At 42.1% G+C, this 13,478-nt stretch overlaps 1 protein-coding gene across 3 annotated transcripts in view; it reads right to left on the bottom strand.

The window, feature by feature from the left end:
* The window catches only part of cacna2d2a (calcium channel, voltage-dependent, alpha 2/delta subunit 2a), a 553,278-nt gene that overhangs the window by 154,377 nt on the left and 385,423 nt on the right, over positions 1–13,478 (bottom strand). The gene's annotated exons all lie outside the window — the stretch shown is intronic.

The following is a 13,478-nucleotide window of genomic DNA, read 5'->3' as shown; positions in this document are numbered from 1 at the left end:
CTGTACATGTATTACTGCATGTGTGTAATACTGTGCATTTGTATTGTTGTGTGTGTTTATTTACAAACCACGTTTCCATGTGAGTTGGGGAATTGTGTTTGATGTAAATATAAACGGAATACAATGATTTGAAAATCATTTTCAACCCATATTTAGTTGAATGCACTACAAAGACAACATATTTGATGTTCAAACTCCTAAACATTTTATTTTTTTTTGCAAATAATCATTAACTTTAGAATTCGATGCCAGGATTCCTAAATTTCTTGCAATAGCCCGTTGAGAAATGTTGTTCTTAAACTGTTTGACTATTTGCTCACGCATTTGTTCACAAAGTGGTGACCGTTTCCCAATCCTTGTTTGTGAAAGACTGAGCATTTTTTGGGAAGCTGTTTTTATACCCAATCATGGCACCCACCTGTTCCCAAATAGCCTGCACATCGGTGGGATGTTCCAAATAAGTGTTTGATCAGCATTCCTCAACTTTATCAGTATTTATTGCCACTTTTCCCAACTTCTTTGTCACGTGTTGCTGGCATCAAATTCTAAAGTTAATGATTGTTTGCAAAAAAAAAAGTTTATCGGTTCAAACATCAAATATGTTGTCTTTGTAGCATATTCACCTGAATATGGGTTGAAAATGATTTGCAAATTATGTATTCCGTTTATATTTACATCTAACACAATTTCCCAACTCATATGGAAACGGGGTTTGTATTATTGTTTCTATGTATTACTAGGTGTGTGTAATACTATATGCGTGTATGTATTAGTGTGTGTGCATATTCTTGTATGTTTGTAATATTGTGTACGTGTATTATTGTAGGTTTAGGTCAAGGTGAATTTAATTATACTGCCTTCAAGGGCTGCACACATTAAAAAAATAATGTATAAGTGTGTTACAGTATGGTGATGATTATACTGCAGTAACTGGTGTGATAATACCGAAGGAATTGTTGTAATAATACTAAAGTAATTGGTATAATACTGTAGTAGTTAGTCTGATACTACTGAAGTAGTAGTTGGTATGATAATACTGCACTAGTTAGTGTGCCAATACTGTAGTAATTGGTTTGATAATACAGTAGTAGTGTGATAATATATTATTTGGTGTGATAATACTGCATTAATTGGTGTGATGATACTGCATTAATCGGTGTAACAATACTGAAGTAGATAGAGTGATAATACTGCACTAGTTAGTGTGATGAAACAGCAGTCATGTGTAGTATAATACAGCAGTAGTTAGTTTGATAATACTGTAGTATTTGGTCTGATACTACTGTGTCAATTGGTGTGATAATACAGTAGTAGTTGGTGTGATATTACAGCAGTCATTGGTGTAATAATACTGAAGTAGTTAGTCTATTAATACTGCAGTAGTTGGTATGTTTATACTGCACTAATTAGTGTGACAAAACAGCAATAATTTGTAGAACAATACTGCAGTAGTCAGTTTGATAAAAATTTAGTAGTTCGTGTGATAATAGTGTAGTAATTGGAGTGATAATAATGTTATGTTTGGTGTGATGATACTGTAGTAATTATAGAAGTTAAAGGGATAATACTGTAGTAATTTGTGTGATAACACTGAAGTAATTGCGGTGACAATACTGTATATTAAGATGTGTGATAATCCTATAGTAATTGGTGTGATATTACTGGTGTATTAAGTGTGATAATACTGCAGTAATTGGTAGTATAATGCTGCAGTAGTTAGTTTGATAATACCATAGATGTTGGTGTAATAATACTGTAGTATTTGGTGTGATAATACTACAGTAATTCCATCCATCCATCCATTTCCTACTGCTTATTCCCTTTCGGCGTCACGGGAGGCGCTGGCGCCTATCTCAGCTACAATCGGGCGGAAGGCAGGGTACACCCTGGACAAGTCGCTACCTCATCGCAGGGCCAACACAGATAGACAGACAACATTCACACTCACATTCACACACTAGGGCCAATTTAGTGTTGCCAATCAACCTATCCCCAGGTGCATGTCTTTGGAAGTGGGAGGAAGCCGGAGTACCCGGAGGGAACCCACGCATTCACGGGGAGAACATGCAAACTCCACACAGAAAGATCCCGAGCCTGGATTTGAACCCACTACTGCAGGAACTTCGTATTGTGAGGCAGACGCACTAACCCCTCTGCCACCGTGAAGCCTACTGCAGTAATTGGTGTAATAATATGGAAGTAGTTAGTGTGATAATACTGCAGTAGTTGGTGTGATAATGCAGCAGTCGTTAGTGTGATAATACTGCACTAATTAGTGTGATATAACAGCAGTAGTTAGTGTGATAATACTGTAGTAGTGTAAAAAAAAAACTGTTGTAGTTAAATAATACTGCAGTAATCAGTGATAAAACTGCAGTAATTGGTAGTATAATACCGCATTGGTAGTTTAATAACACTCTTTTAGTTGGTGTGATAATACTGCAGTAGTTGGTGTGATGGTACTGTAGTAATTGGTTTGATAATACTGTAGTAGTTAGAGTGATAATACTGTAGTAACTTGTGTAATAATATAATACATTTTGAGTGATAATACTGCACAAACTTGTGTGATAATAATAGTATTTGGTGTCATAATACTGCAGTAGTTGGTGTGATGATACTGTAGTAATTGGTGTGATAACACTGTAGTAGTTAGTGTGATAATACTGGCATAATTGATGTGATGATACTGTAGTAGTTGGTGGGATAATAATGCAGTAGTTGGTGTGATGATACTGTAGTAATTGGTGTGATAATACTGTAGTAGTTGTTATGATAATACTGCAGTAATTGGAGTTATAATACTAAAGCATTCAATTGATAATACTGCACTAATTAGTGAGATAACACTGTAGTAGTCAGAGTGATAATACTGTAGTAGTTAGAGTGATAATACTGTAGTAACTTGTGTAATAATATAATACATTTTGAGTGATAATACTGCACTAACTTGTGTGATAATATAATAGTATTTGGTGTGATAATACTGCAGTAGTTGGTGTGATGATACTGTAGTAATTGGTGTGATAACACTGTAGTAGTTAGTGTGATAATACTGGCATAATTGATGTGATGATACTGTAGTAGTTGGTGGGATAATACTGCAGTAGTTGGTGTGATGATACTGTAGTAATTGGTGTGATAATACTGTAGTAGTTAGAGTGATAATACTGTAGTAGTTAGAGTGATAATACTGTAGTAATTTGTGTAATGATATAATACATTTTGGGTGATACTACTGCACTTACTTGTGTGATAATATAATAGTAATTGTGTGATAATACTGCAGTAGTTGGTGTGATGATACTGTAGTAATTGGTGTGATAACACTGTAGTAATTGGTGTTTTAATACTGAAGTGGTTAATTGATAATACAGCACTAATTAGTGTGATAACACTGAAGTAGTTGGTGTGATAATACTTTAGTAACTAGCGTGATAATACTGTGGTTGTTGGTGTGATGATACTGTAATAATTGGTGTGATACACAATCGGTGTGATGATACTGCAGTAGAGGGTGTGATATTACTGTAGTAGTTAGTGTGATAATAGTGTAGTACTTGGTGTGATAATACTGTAGTGTTGGTGTGTAAGTAATGCAGCAGTTAGTGTGATAATACTTCACTAATTAGTGTGATAATCCTGCAGTAGTTGGTGTGATAATACTGCAGTAGTATTACATTAAAATAACAGTAACAGTAGTATTATGCACAAAATATGTTCTAGAATATTGTCAGGAGAACATCTTGGTGAGAATATAGAATACAACAATAACAATCAGCCAACAAATCCCACATTTTAGTGTTGACCTTCACAATGCAACCCTCATGGCAAAGTATTCTGATCCTGTAAGCGACGTTTATCACAGCTGCTGCTAACTTCCTGCTTCCTGTGCGTGATAAGACTCTTATCTGCAGACCCACTGAGTGTGAAGAGATGGTCGATAGATTGGCCAAAGAGCATGCGAGCAGCGCTGATTTAAAGCTAACACCACTTTATACTACATGCTACATGCTAACAACATTGCTCTTTGTGTTGTTTACGCCTGTCAACCACAACTGCATATTTAATAGACTGACCATACGTCCCCTTTACCCGGACATGTCCTCTTTTGCGGGGCTGTCCGGGTGGGGTTTCTTAAATGCCTCAAATTCCCGGCGTTTTGAGTCAGGGTTGCGTGTATTTTCAATGTACGTACAGGGTTGAGAAGGGGTTAAAAAACAAAACTAATTGTGAAGGTGTGCGCACGCAGCAGGATTTGTGAAGGAGGGGCAGAAAGAGCGAGATAGTGGATTGATTGTTAACCAAGGCATATTTGCTCAACAGCCATACAGGTCACACTGAGGGTGGCCGTATAAACAACTTTAACACTGTTACAAATATGTGCCACACTGTGAACCCACACCAAACAAGAAAGAAACACATATTTCGGGAGAACATCCGCACTGTAACACAAGATAAACACAAAAGAACAAATACCCAGAAACCCTTGCAGCACTAACTCTTCCGGGACGCTACAATATACACCCCCTACTACCCCTCCTCAACCCCGAAAACAACATTACAAAAAATAAAACATATTGAAATGAAGGATCGATATGAAGTTGATGTAAACTCCTGAGATTTAAGCATTAAATATAACATGTATGTATGCCATGGCACACCATTATCATCAATTCATGACCAAAGCAAAACACTTTTTACAATTTTATTGAAATGGCGCGGATTCAAACCCGCTTTCCTCCTGCATCTGATTGTCACAGTTCTTCCTCTGGCTGCTCGCTTGGACACGCCCCCGCTCACGCAGCGACAAGCCTGCACCCAATCGCCAATCTCCTCACCTGGAATTGATGAGGGCAGGCTGGATAAAGGTCCAGTGGACCCAAGGATCGTTGCGGGAACTTAGTTACCTCTCTTTGTACTGGTCTTCCTCGATTCCCGACCCTCGCCTGAACACGGATCTAGCCTCTCTTCTCCTGCCCTGGATCTTCATCTGCCTGCCCCTCGGACTGCCTTGTTCCTTCGCTCTCTACAACACTTGGTAACACACACTTCAGCTAATCTACACAAATAGTCACACGCATACACTCTTGGATTTTGTCACACTCCGTTATATAGTTCAGTAGTATTGTTTGTTATTATTATATATACATTGACTATATATTATAATACATTTATGAACATTACTGCCACCCTGTGTCAGTCTGCCGTCACATCTCCACTTAGTAAACACAACAGTAAGTTCCCGCCAAAAATTATCAAGGACCTGATGGCACAGTTTCTTAGCCCCGCTCCCAGTGACTTTAGTTCCGCCCCCTGTAAACAAATGTTTTCCTTCCTATTTTTACCCCATTCACCATTTATTTTTATTTTTTTCGCTCCAAACGGGAGGATTCGTAATGTCCTGTCGATATGTCTTGGAAGGAGATGTTCAGTAGGGATATGAGCAAGGATGAATTTTCTGGTCGCCTGGACACACCCTGCTCCCACCCTTAGAGACTGTTCCTCAGTCTGCAGAAAGCGTTTGGCATCCGCTTTCGGAGGGGGAGGGGGGTTGGGATTACTAGTGGCTGTGCTAATGGGGTGGCGCAGCTGCACCTAGTCAGGCTACACCCTGCCAGACTAATCCCACCTGTCTTCCGCTTTTTCCAGCCACAGCCACCAGTTCCCTGACTAGCCTCCGAGCCAGCACCAGTCCCCTGGCTATCTTCTGAGCTGGCACCAGTCCCGGGGCTAGCGTCCGAGCTAGCACTTGTCCCCGAGCTAGCCTCCGAGGTAGCACTTCTCCCCGAGCTAGCCTCCGAGGTAGCACTTCTCCCCGAGCTAGCTTCCGAGCTAGCACCTGTCCCCGAGCTAGACTCCGAGTTAGCACCTGTCCCCAGGCTAGATTCCGAGCTAGCACCTGTCCTCAGGCTGGTCCCCTTGTCTCCACCAGCTCCCAGGCTGGCCCCCTCATCTCCACCAGCTCCCAGGCTGGCCCCCTCGTCTTCACCAGCTCCCAAGCTGGCCCTGACCTCTGCCCCTCGGCCAGCAGCGCCGACCTCTGCCCCTCGGCTGGCTCCTCAGCTGCCCTCCTCGTCGCCGGCTTTGATGACGTCCGCTGCCTCCACGCCGATAATGTCCGCTGCTTCCACGCCACTTCATATGTCAACGTGCCCTCCTTATTGTGTTCAGCGGGCTGTACCAGGGCGCCACCCTCCTCTTCGTTGCCGGCAGGACGCATCACGGCGCTGCCTCACTCTTCATTTCCAGCGGGACGCACCACGGCCAAGAAGTTGACTGTTCCTTGCTCGACCACCTTGCCGGCCGCAGCGGCGGTCCACTCGCCGCCGCCTCCAGACTTGTCCCCAGACTTGTCCCCGATTGGCACCAGTTCTCCCCTCCGCCCTCCCTTACTTTTTGAGTTCATTTATTTTTTCTACCGTGCCTATCCTGATGCTCCCCGGCGCTCGTCTGGTGCCTCGCCTAAGGGGATCTAGCCTCTCCTCTCCTCTCCTGCCCTGGATGTTCTTCTGCCTGCCCCTCGGACTGCCTTGTTCCTTCGCTCTCTACAACACTTGGTAACACACACTTCAGCTAATCTACACACATAGTCACACGCATACACTCTTGGATTTTGTCACACTCCATTATATAGTTCAGTAGTATTGTTTGTTATTCTTATTTATACATTGACTATATATATATATATAACATTTATGAACATTACTGCCACCTGGTGTCAGTCTGCCGTCACAACTGCACTTAGTAAACAGCATTTATACTGAAATAAATACACCTACAATTTATTAAATAAAAACATAGAAAAAACTACCAGTAGCGGTAAAGTTTAGATCCATGAAGGAAAGAAGAAAGTGAATGAATGTTTGTAACTGAATACATTTACATATGCATAGGCATTTGTCTTCTTTTTTTAATTATTATTCATTTTAATTAATTAAGTAACGTTTATGACAACCTTTTTCCAAAACACAATATAGAATGTGAGATATAACAGGACAATGCATACGTTTATCATTTATTTTCAAAACGCTTACAAAAAAGTGGGACCTCAAAAATTTCCTGTGGGACCCCATTTTTATGACTTGATAGGGTCCATGGGACCCCATTTTAGAAATTCCTAGCGCCAACACTGCTGTCAACAGAGGAGAAAAAATATTTTATCTAAATAAATATATTTTTTCTAAAGCAAGTTCAAGTATCATTGGCAAATTTTCACCTAGTCCCGGCCTTGGCACGCATATATGTGCCCTCTTTTGGGGATTTCACAATATGGTCAGCCTAATATTGAAGTTACATATTACGTCATGGAAATGTACAATCTTTGCTCACATGACAAAAATATTGGTGCACTACAAAAGTAGTATTTGTGGAAATATGAAGTATATTTGGTTCCACACAGAGGACATATCCTGACATTTTGATGCAGACACAAACGTCCTCTAAGGAGGTGAGGGGAGTGGGGGTTACACGCTCACAGAGGCAGCAGACATGGCGTCCTAACGCCATCTTTTATGTAAGCGGGACCACTGTGTGATATATCTTTAAAAGGTAATTCATCAGCGTGACTCTCCTCTGACATTTGGAGCACCCTTGCCTTTGCCGTCCCCCCTTGCCCCCTCGCCCCCCCCACCCCCACCACCACCGGCACGGCGAGGACAAGCGTTAAGAGCGGGATTTATGGAACGTTTCTGCTTGATCGTTCTTCAAGCGCTCTCATTGCCTTCTTCCTGTGACCCCCCTCAGGCTCGCGTCCACATTATTCACGCTGATATATGTGAGAAAGAACAGACGCTTATGCCGTATATTAATACAACATTGTCATCGGATGTGCTGCATTTACTGACTCGTTCATCAAGCACGCAAAGTACGGCTGTGCTTACAAATCCCTGATGCTAATGGAGCTAGCGCTCTCACGCGGGTCCGGGTGTCTGCCATTACTGCCACAATATTTGACACGTTTATGCGCCTCAGAACACACGGCTGACATGACGGATTCATTGGAACCCCAAGAATAGAGAAACACTGCTGACGCTACATTTTACGGTTAAACTAAAAGGTACAGTTTTTTCATTTACAGTAATACACTATACATTTTAGATTTCACGGTAAAAAAAACAGGTAGCTCAGACGGCAGAATTTCATCTTAAAATGAAGTGAATGGGTGAATGTGGAAATAGTGTCAAAGCGTTTTGAGTACCTTGTTCATTGTTATTCCCATTGTTTTTATTCTTTTTGTAATATTTCTCTATTTTGTTTCCTTTTAAACCCCCATTATTTACTTTTTACTTTTTTTTTTTTTTTTTTTAATTGATCTCAACTCCGTACACTGCTGCTGGAATTTTAATTTTCCTGAAGGAACTCTCCTGAAGGAATCAATAAAGTACTATCTATCTATCCATCTATCCATCTATCCATTCTTCCTACATTGTTGAAACACATAATTGTTACAGTGTAATAATTATTGTTACCTGTAGTGATACCACCATAATACAACATGTGTATTATATTCCTTAAAGTAACAGTGAAGGTCAATGTATAAATCACTGAATGGAGAACTGGGGGTGGGATTAAATAAATTAACTTCTTCCCACTCCCTTTCAGGCAAAACTGGATCATCATGCTTACATACTGTGCATTGCCTTTTGCATTATATAATTTATGTGTTGTCCATCTTGTACTTTATGTCATTGTCTGAAATAAATTATTAAATGAAATGAAGGTAGAAAAGCGCTATACGAGTATAACTCATTTACCATCTTCTTTTAAGACTGCAGTGTTTGCTCCAGAAAATGTGTGTCATGTTTTGTGGTCATGTTCTGTTTTGGATTCATTGGGCACTCTTGTTTGTTTTGTCACCATGCCAACCAATCAGTTCACCTGTCCTCACGACTCACGCACCTGATTCATTTGAACTCACGCACCTGTCATCACTGCACCTATTTAAGCATGTAGTTGTAAGGCAGTCAGCTTGGCGACATCACCTTCTACGCACTCTCGACACACCCTTGTTATCCATGCCGATGATCCATGTTCCTTTCTCGTTCCAAGTAAGTTTTTTGTTAATCATGCCATAGTGCAAGTTTTTGTTTTATGTCCATAGTTTTGCCTTGGTGCAAGTTTTTGTTTTCATAGCCAAGTTTTGAACCTCCGCTGAGAGCACCTTTTTGTTTATTCCTGTTTATAGTAAAATTAAAATATGTCATTACCGTCACGTTGTGTCCGATCCAACCGCTTTGCACCACGGGAAAACAAAACACACCATAGTCCAAGTCTTGACAATGTGGGCAATAGACTACAGATTGCGGTGAAGTAGGCCTGCTTCGCCGGGTGAGGAAGCCTACAGTTTTTGGTTGTGTTTTCCGCTCCATAAGCTGAATGCCGATATACTTTATATATCTCAATATTTTTTACGTAAAGTAAAAACAATACACAAAACAGTCCTAGTTACCTGAGACACTAAGTATCTCATCATGACTTAGTAAGTCAATATTTTGACATGCTAATTTACTAAGCCAAAATAATATCAAAACAAACTAAATATCTTTGTGCTCATTATCTTTATACAAATGTATGACCGAGTTTCGTGATAAAGCCTGCATGTGTGGATTTCTACCATTGTTGTAATGCCGTGGTCGCATGGTGATGCGCATTGTTCCTCCAAGATGCGGACGGAAACTCTGGAGGCAAAATGCAGGTGAGGAAAATTATGTATTCCTCATAAATCACACAGAGAACAGAAAAACACAAGAAGAGTGTGCCTATAGCACGGGAAACTAACGGAATAGCTGACAAGAAAAGCATAAGGCAAAGCTTAGCTCAGGGATGCAAAGGGTAGAATGCGTAACTTGTTGCCAACACTAATCAGAGACAGGTGAGCACAATGAATAACCATAGCAACCAAGGAGACACAAAACAGGGGTGCTGAAACATACATACATACATACATACATACATACATATATATATATATATATATATATATATATATATGTATGTGTGTGTGTCTGTGGGAGTATTATTACACAAATAAAGGATCAGTCCAAATGAAACTTAGCAGGATAATTATTCTATCTAACATATCCTTTGTGTATTATCCATCCATCCATTTTTTACCGCTTGTCTCGGGGGGTGTTGGAGCCTATCTCAGCTGCATTCGGGCGGGAGGCGGGGTACACCCTGGACAAGTCGCCACCTCATCGCAGGGCCAACACAAATAGACAGACGACATTCACACTCACATTCACACACTAGGGCCAATTTAGTGTTGCCAATCAACCTATCCCCAGGTGCATGTCTTCGGAGGTGGGAGGAAGCCGGAGTAACCGGAGGGAACCCACGTAGTCACGGGGAGAACAGGCAAACTCCTGAGCCCAGGATTGTAATCAGGACTACTCAGGACCTTCGTATTGTGAGGCACATGCACTAACCCCTGTTCCACCGTGCTGCCCCCCTCGTGTATTATCACCCAGTTAATTATTTGTGTATTAAAAAAAGCAGCATGGAAATACGAAGCTAGAAAAAATGCAGTAAAGTAAAAAACAATTATTTAGTGTTTAATAAAATTTAATATTTAACATTAGGTGTTTTGTTTCATTGCAAGCAATGCCAATAAATATAATTGTTGTTGCTGCATTAAATTGGATATAAAACTAGTATTGTTTTAAAAAATATTACATGACATAACCATCAAATATAGCAGGATTGAAAAATGTCTGGAGATTCTGTGGTGGACTCTCCTATTTCTGGGGCTGAGGTCACTGAGGTAGTTAAAAAGCTCCTCGGCGGCAAGGCCCCGGGGGTAGATGAGATCCGCCCGGAGTTCCTTAAGGCTCTGGATGCTGTGGGGCTGTCTTGGCTGACAAGACTCTGCAGCATCGCGTGGACATCGGGGGCGGTACCTCTGGATTGGCAGACCGCGGTGGTGGTCCCTCTCTTTAAGAAGGGGGACCGGAGGGTGTGTTCCAACTATCGTGGGATCACACTCCTCAGCCTTCCCGGTAAGGTTTATTCAGGTGTACTGGAGAGGAGGCTTCGCCGGATAGTCGAACCTCGGATTCAGGAGGAACAGTGTGGTTTTCGTCCTGGTTGTGGAACTGTGGACCAGCTCTATACTCTCGGCAGGGTTTTTGAGGGTGCATGGGAGTTTGCCCAACCAGTCTACATGTACTTTGTGGACTTGGAGAAGGCATTCGACCGTGTTCCTCGGGAAGTCCTGTGGGGAGTGCTCAGAGAGTATGGGGTACCGGACTGTCTTATTGTGGCAGTCCGCTCCCTGTTTGATCAGTGTCAGAGCTTGGTCCGCATTGCTGGCAGTAAGTCGGACACGTTTCCAGTGAGGGTCGGACTCCGCCAAGGCTGTCCTTTGTCAGCGATTCTGTTCATAACTTTTATGGACAGAATTTCTAGGCGCAGCCAAGGCGTTGAGGGGATCCGGTTTGGTGACCACGGGATTAGGTCTCTGCTTTTTGCAGATGATGTAGTCCTGATGGCTTCATCTGGCCGGGATCTTCAGCTCTCACTGGATCGGTTCGCAGCCGAGTGTGAAGCGACCGGAATGAGAATTAGCACCTCCAAGTCCGAGTCCATGGTTCTCGCCCGGAAAAGGGTGGAGTGCAGTCTCCGGGTTGGGGAGGAGACCCTGCCCCAAGTGGAGGAGTTCAAGTACCTAGGAGTCTTGTTCACGAGTGGGGGAAGAGTGGATCGTGAGATCGACAGGAGGATCGGTGCGGCGTCTTCAGTAATGCGGACGTTGTATCGATCCGTTGTGGTGAAGAAGGAGCTGAGCCGGAAGGCAAAGCTCTCAATTTACCAGTCGATCTACGTTCCCATCCTCACCTATGGTCATGAGCTTTGGGCCATGACCGAAAGGATAAGATCACGGGTACAAGCGGCCGAAATGAGTTTCCTCCGCCGGGTGGCGGGGCTCTCCCTTAGAGATAGGGTGAGAAGCTCTGCCATCTGGGAGGAGGTCAACGTAAAGTCGCTGCTCCTCCACATCGAGAGGAGCCAGATGAGGTGGTTCGGGCATCTGGTCAGGATGCCACCCGAACGCCTCCCTAGGGATGTGTTTAGGGCACGTCCAGCTGGTAGGAGGCCACGGGGAAGACCCAGGACACGTTGGGAAGACTATGTCTCCCGGCTGGCCTGGGAACGCCTCGAGATCCCCCGGGAAGAGCTAGACGAAGTGGCTGGAGATAGGGAAGTCTGGGCTTCCCTGCTTAGGCTGCTGCCCCCGCGACCCGACCTCGGATAAGCGTTAGATGATGGATGGATGGATGGATGAAAAATGGCTCAATTTATAAATGTATTGATATTGAATGATGTTTGTAAGCAGTTGGACTGTTTGATGACTTTGCGTTATCTTAATTAAAGCATAACTCCGCCTCTGTTTCTTTCTAACCCGCTAACGACCTTTTACACTTCATATCATTTATTTATTTTTTGTTCCATCTAAGTCCCTGGTATGCCTGTGGTTGAACATAAGAAAAGCTCACTTGGGGAGAACTTGTTTAGCGCCACCTGTTGGTTTGCATGCTTAAATCTTTAGACTCAGATATCCAAACAGCGTCTTATGTTGGCGTGAAAATGGCAGGATGTTGTTACTGAGACCAGTGCAGACTTACAAAATAGTTCAATATACAACGGTTGTTTATTTCGCCGTTCTTGTGGGAATACACAGCCTTAAGGCGCAGACACTAACAATCTACTTAACACTACAGTGTGTGATGATCACAACTTGCAAAAGATGTCTTCCTGGAGGCCTTCATTGTGTTTACATGATCCGTCAAAGTTTAACCTTCCAACTCCCACTGTGTGTGTTTGTGTTGTCACCATATTAAGTCATATTGTGTATCTTTACCCTCCGCGTCTTCCCCCGGGACGACTATGTGGCCTGGCTGAGTGTAAAAGAGTTTAAACCTGAGAGCTTTCGCGCTACAAAGGCATTGACAGAAAGTGTCAGCAGGTTCACAGATCCATAAAAAAAACAAGTGTCAGTGTACTGTTTCAAGAAAATAAACGGATCTTCTTGGTCTTTTGTCTGACAAAGTAAAAAGGAAAAGGAAAAAAGCAACATCTTAACTATGAATTTATGTGCACTATTAGTGGGTTTTATCGGGGTTGCGCTATTAAGACTGCGTGCACAAGTGATACAAGTACAAAAGTATTTGGTAACACTTTAGTATGGGGGACACATATTCACCATTAATTAGTTTCTTATTAACATGCAAATTAGTAACATATTGGCTCTTAATTAGTCATTATTAAGTACTTATTAATGCCTTATTTTGCATGGCCTTATTATACAACCAGTAAGTCATTAACTAAGAGTCCTCCCTCAATAACCTCAGAATTATTGCTTATTAGTAATATGTTCTCCTAATGTCCAAATACCGCTAAATGAAGTCTTTTTTACCTTAATTAGCAACTAATTAATGGTGAATATGTGAGAGGTTGATCGGCAACACTAAATTGGC

Source organism: Nerophis ophidion, linkage group LG16, assembly GCF_033978795.1.
Source record: "Nerophis ophidion isolate RoL-2023_Sa linkage group LG16, RoL_Noph_v1.0, whole genome shotgun sequence".
Classification (NCBI taxonomy): Eukaryota; Metazoa; Chordata; class Actinopteri; order Syngnathiformes; family Syngnathidae; genus Nerophis; species Nerophis ophidion.
The sequence above is the reverse complement of the archived record's forward strand: the minus strand, read 5'-3'. Positions and strand labels throughout refer to the sequence as shown.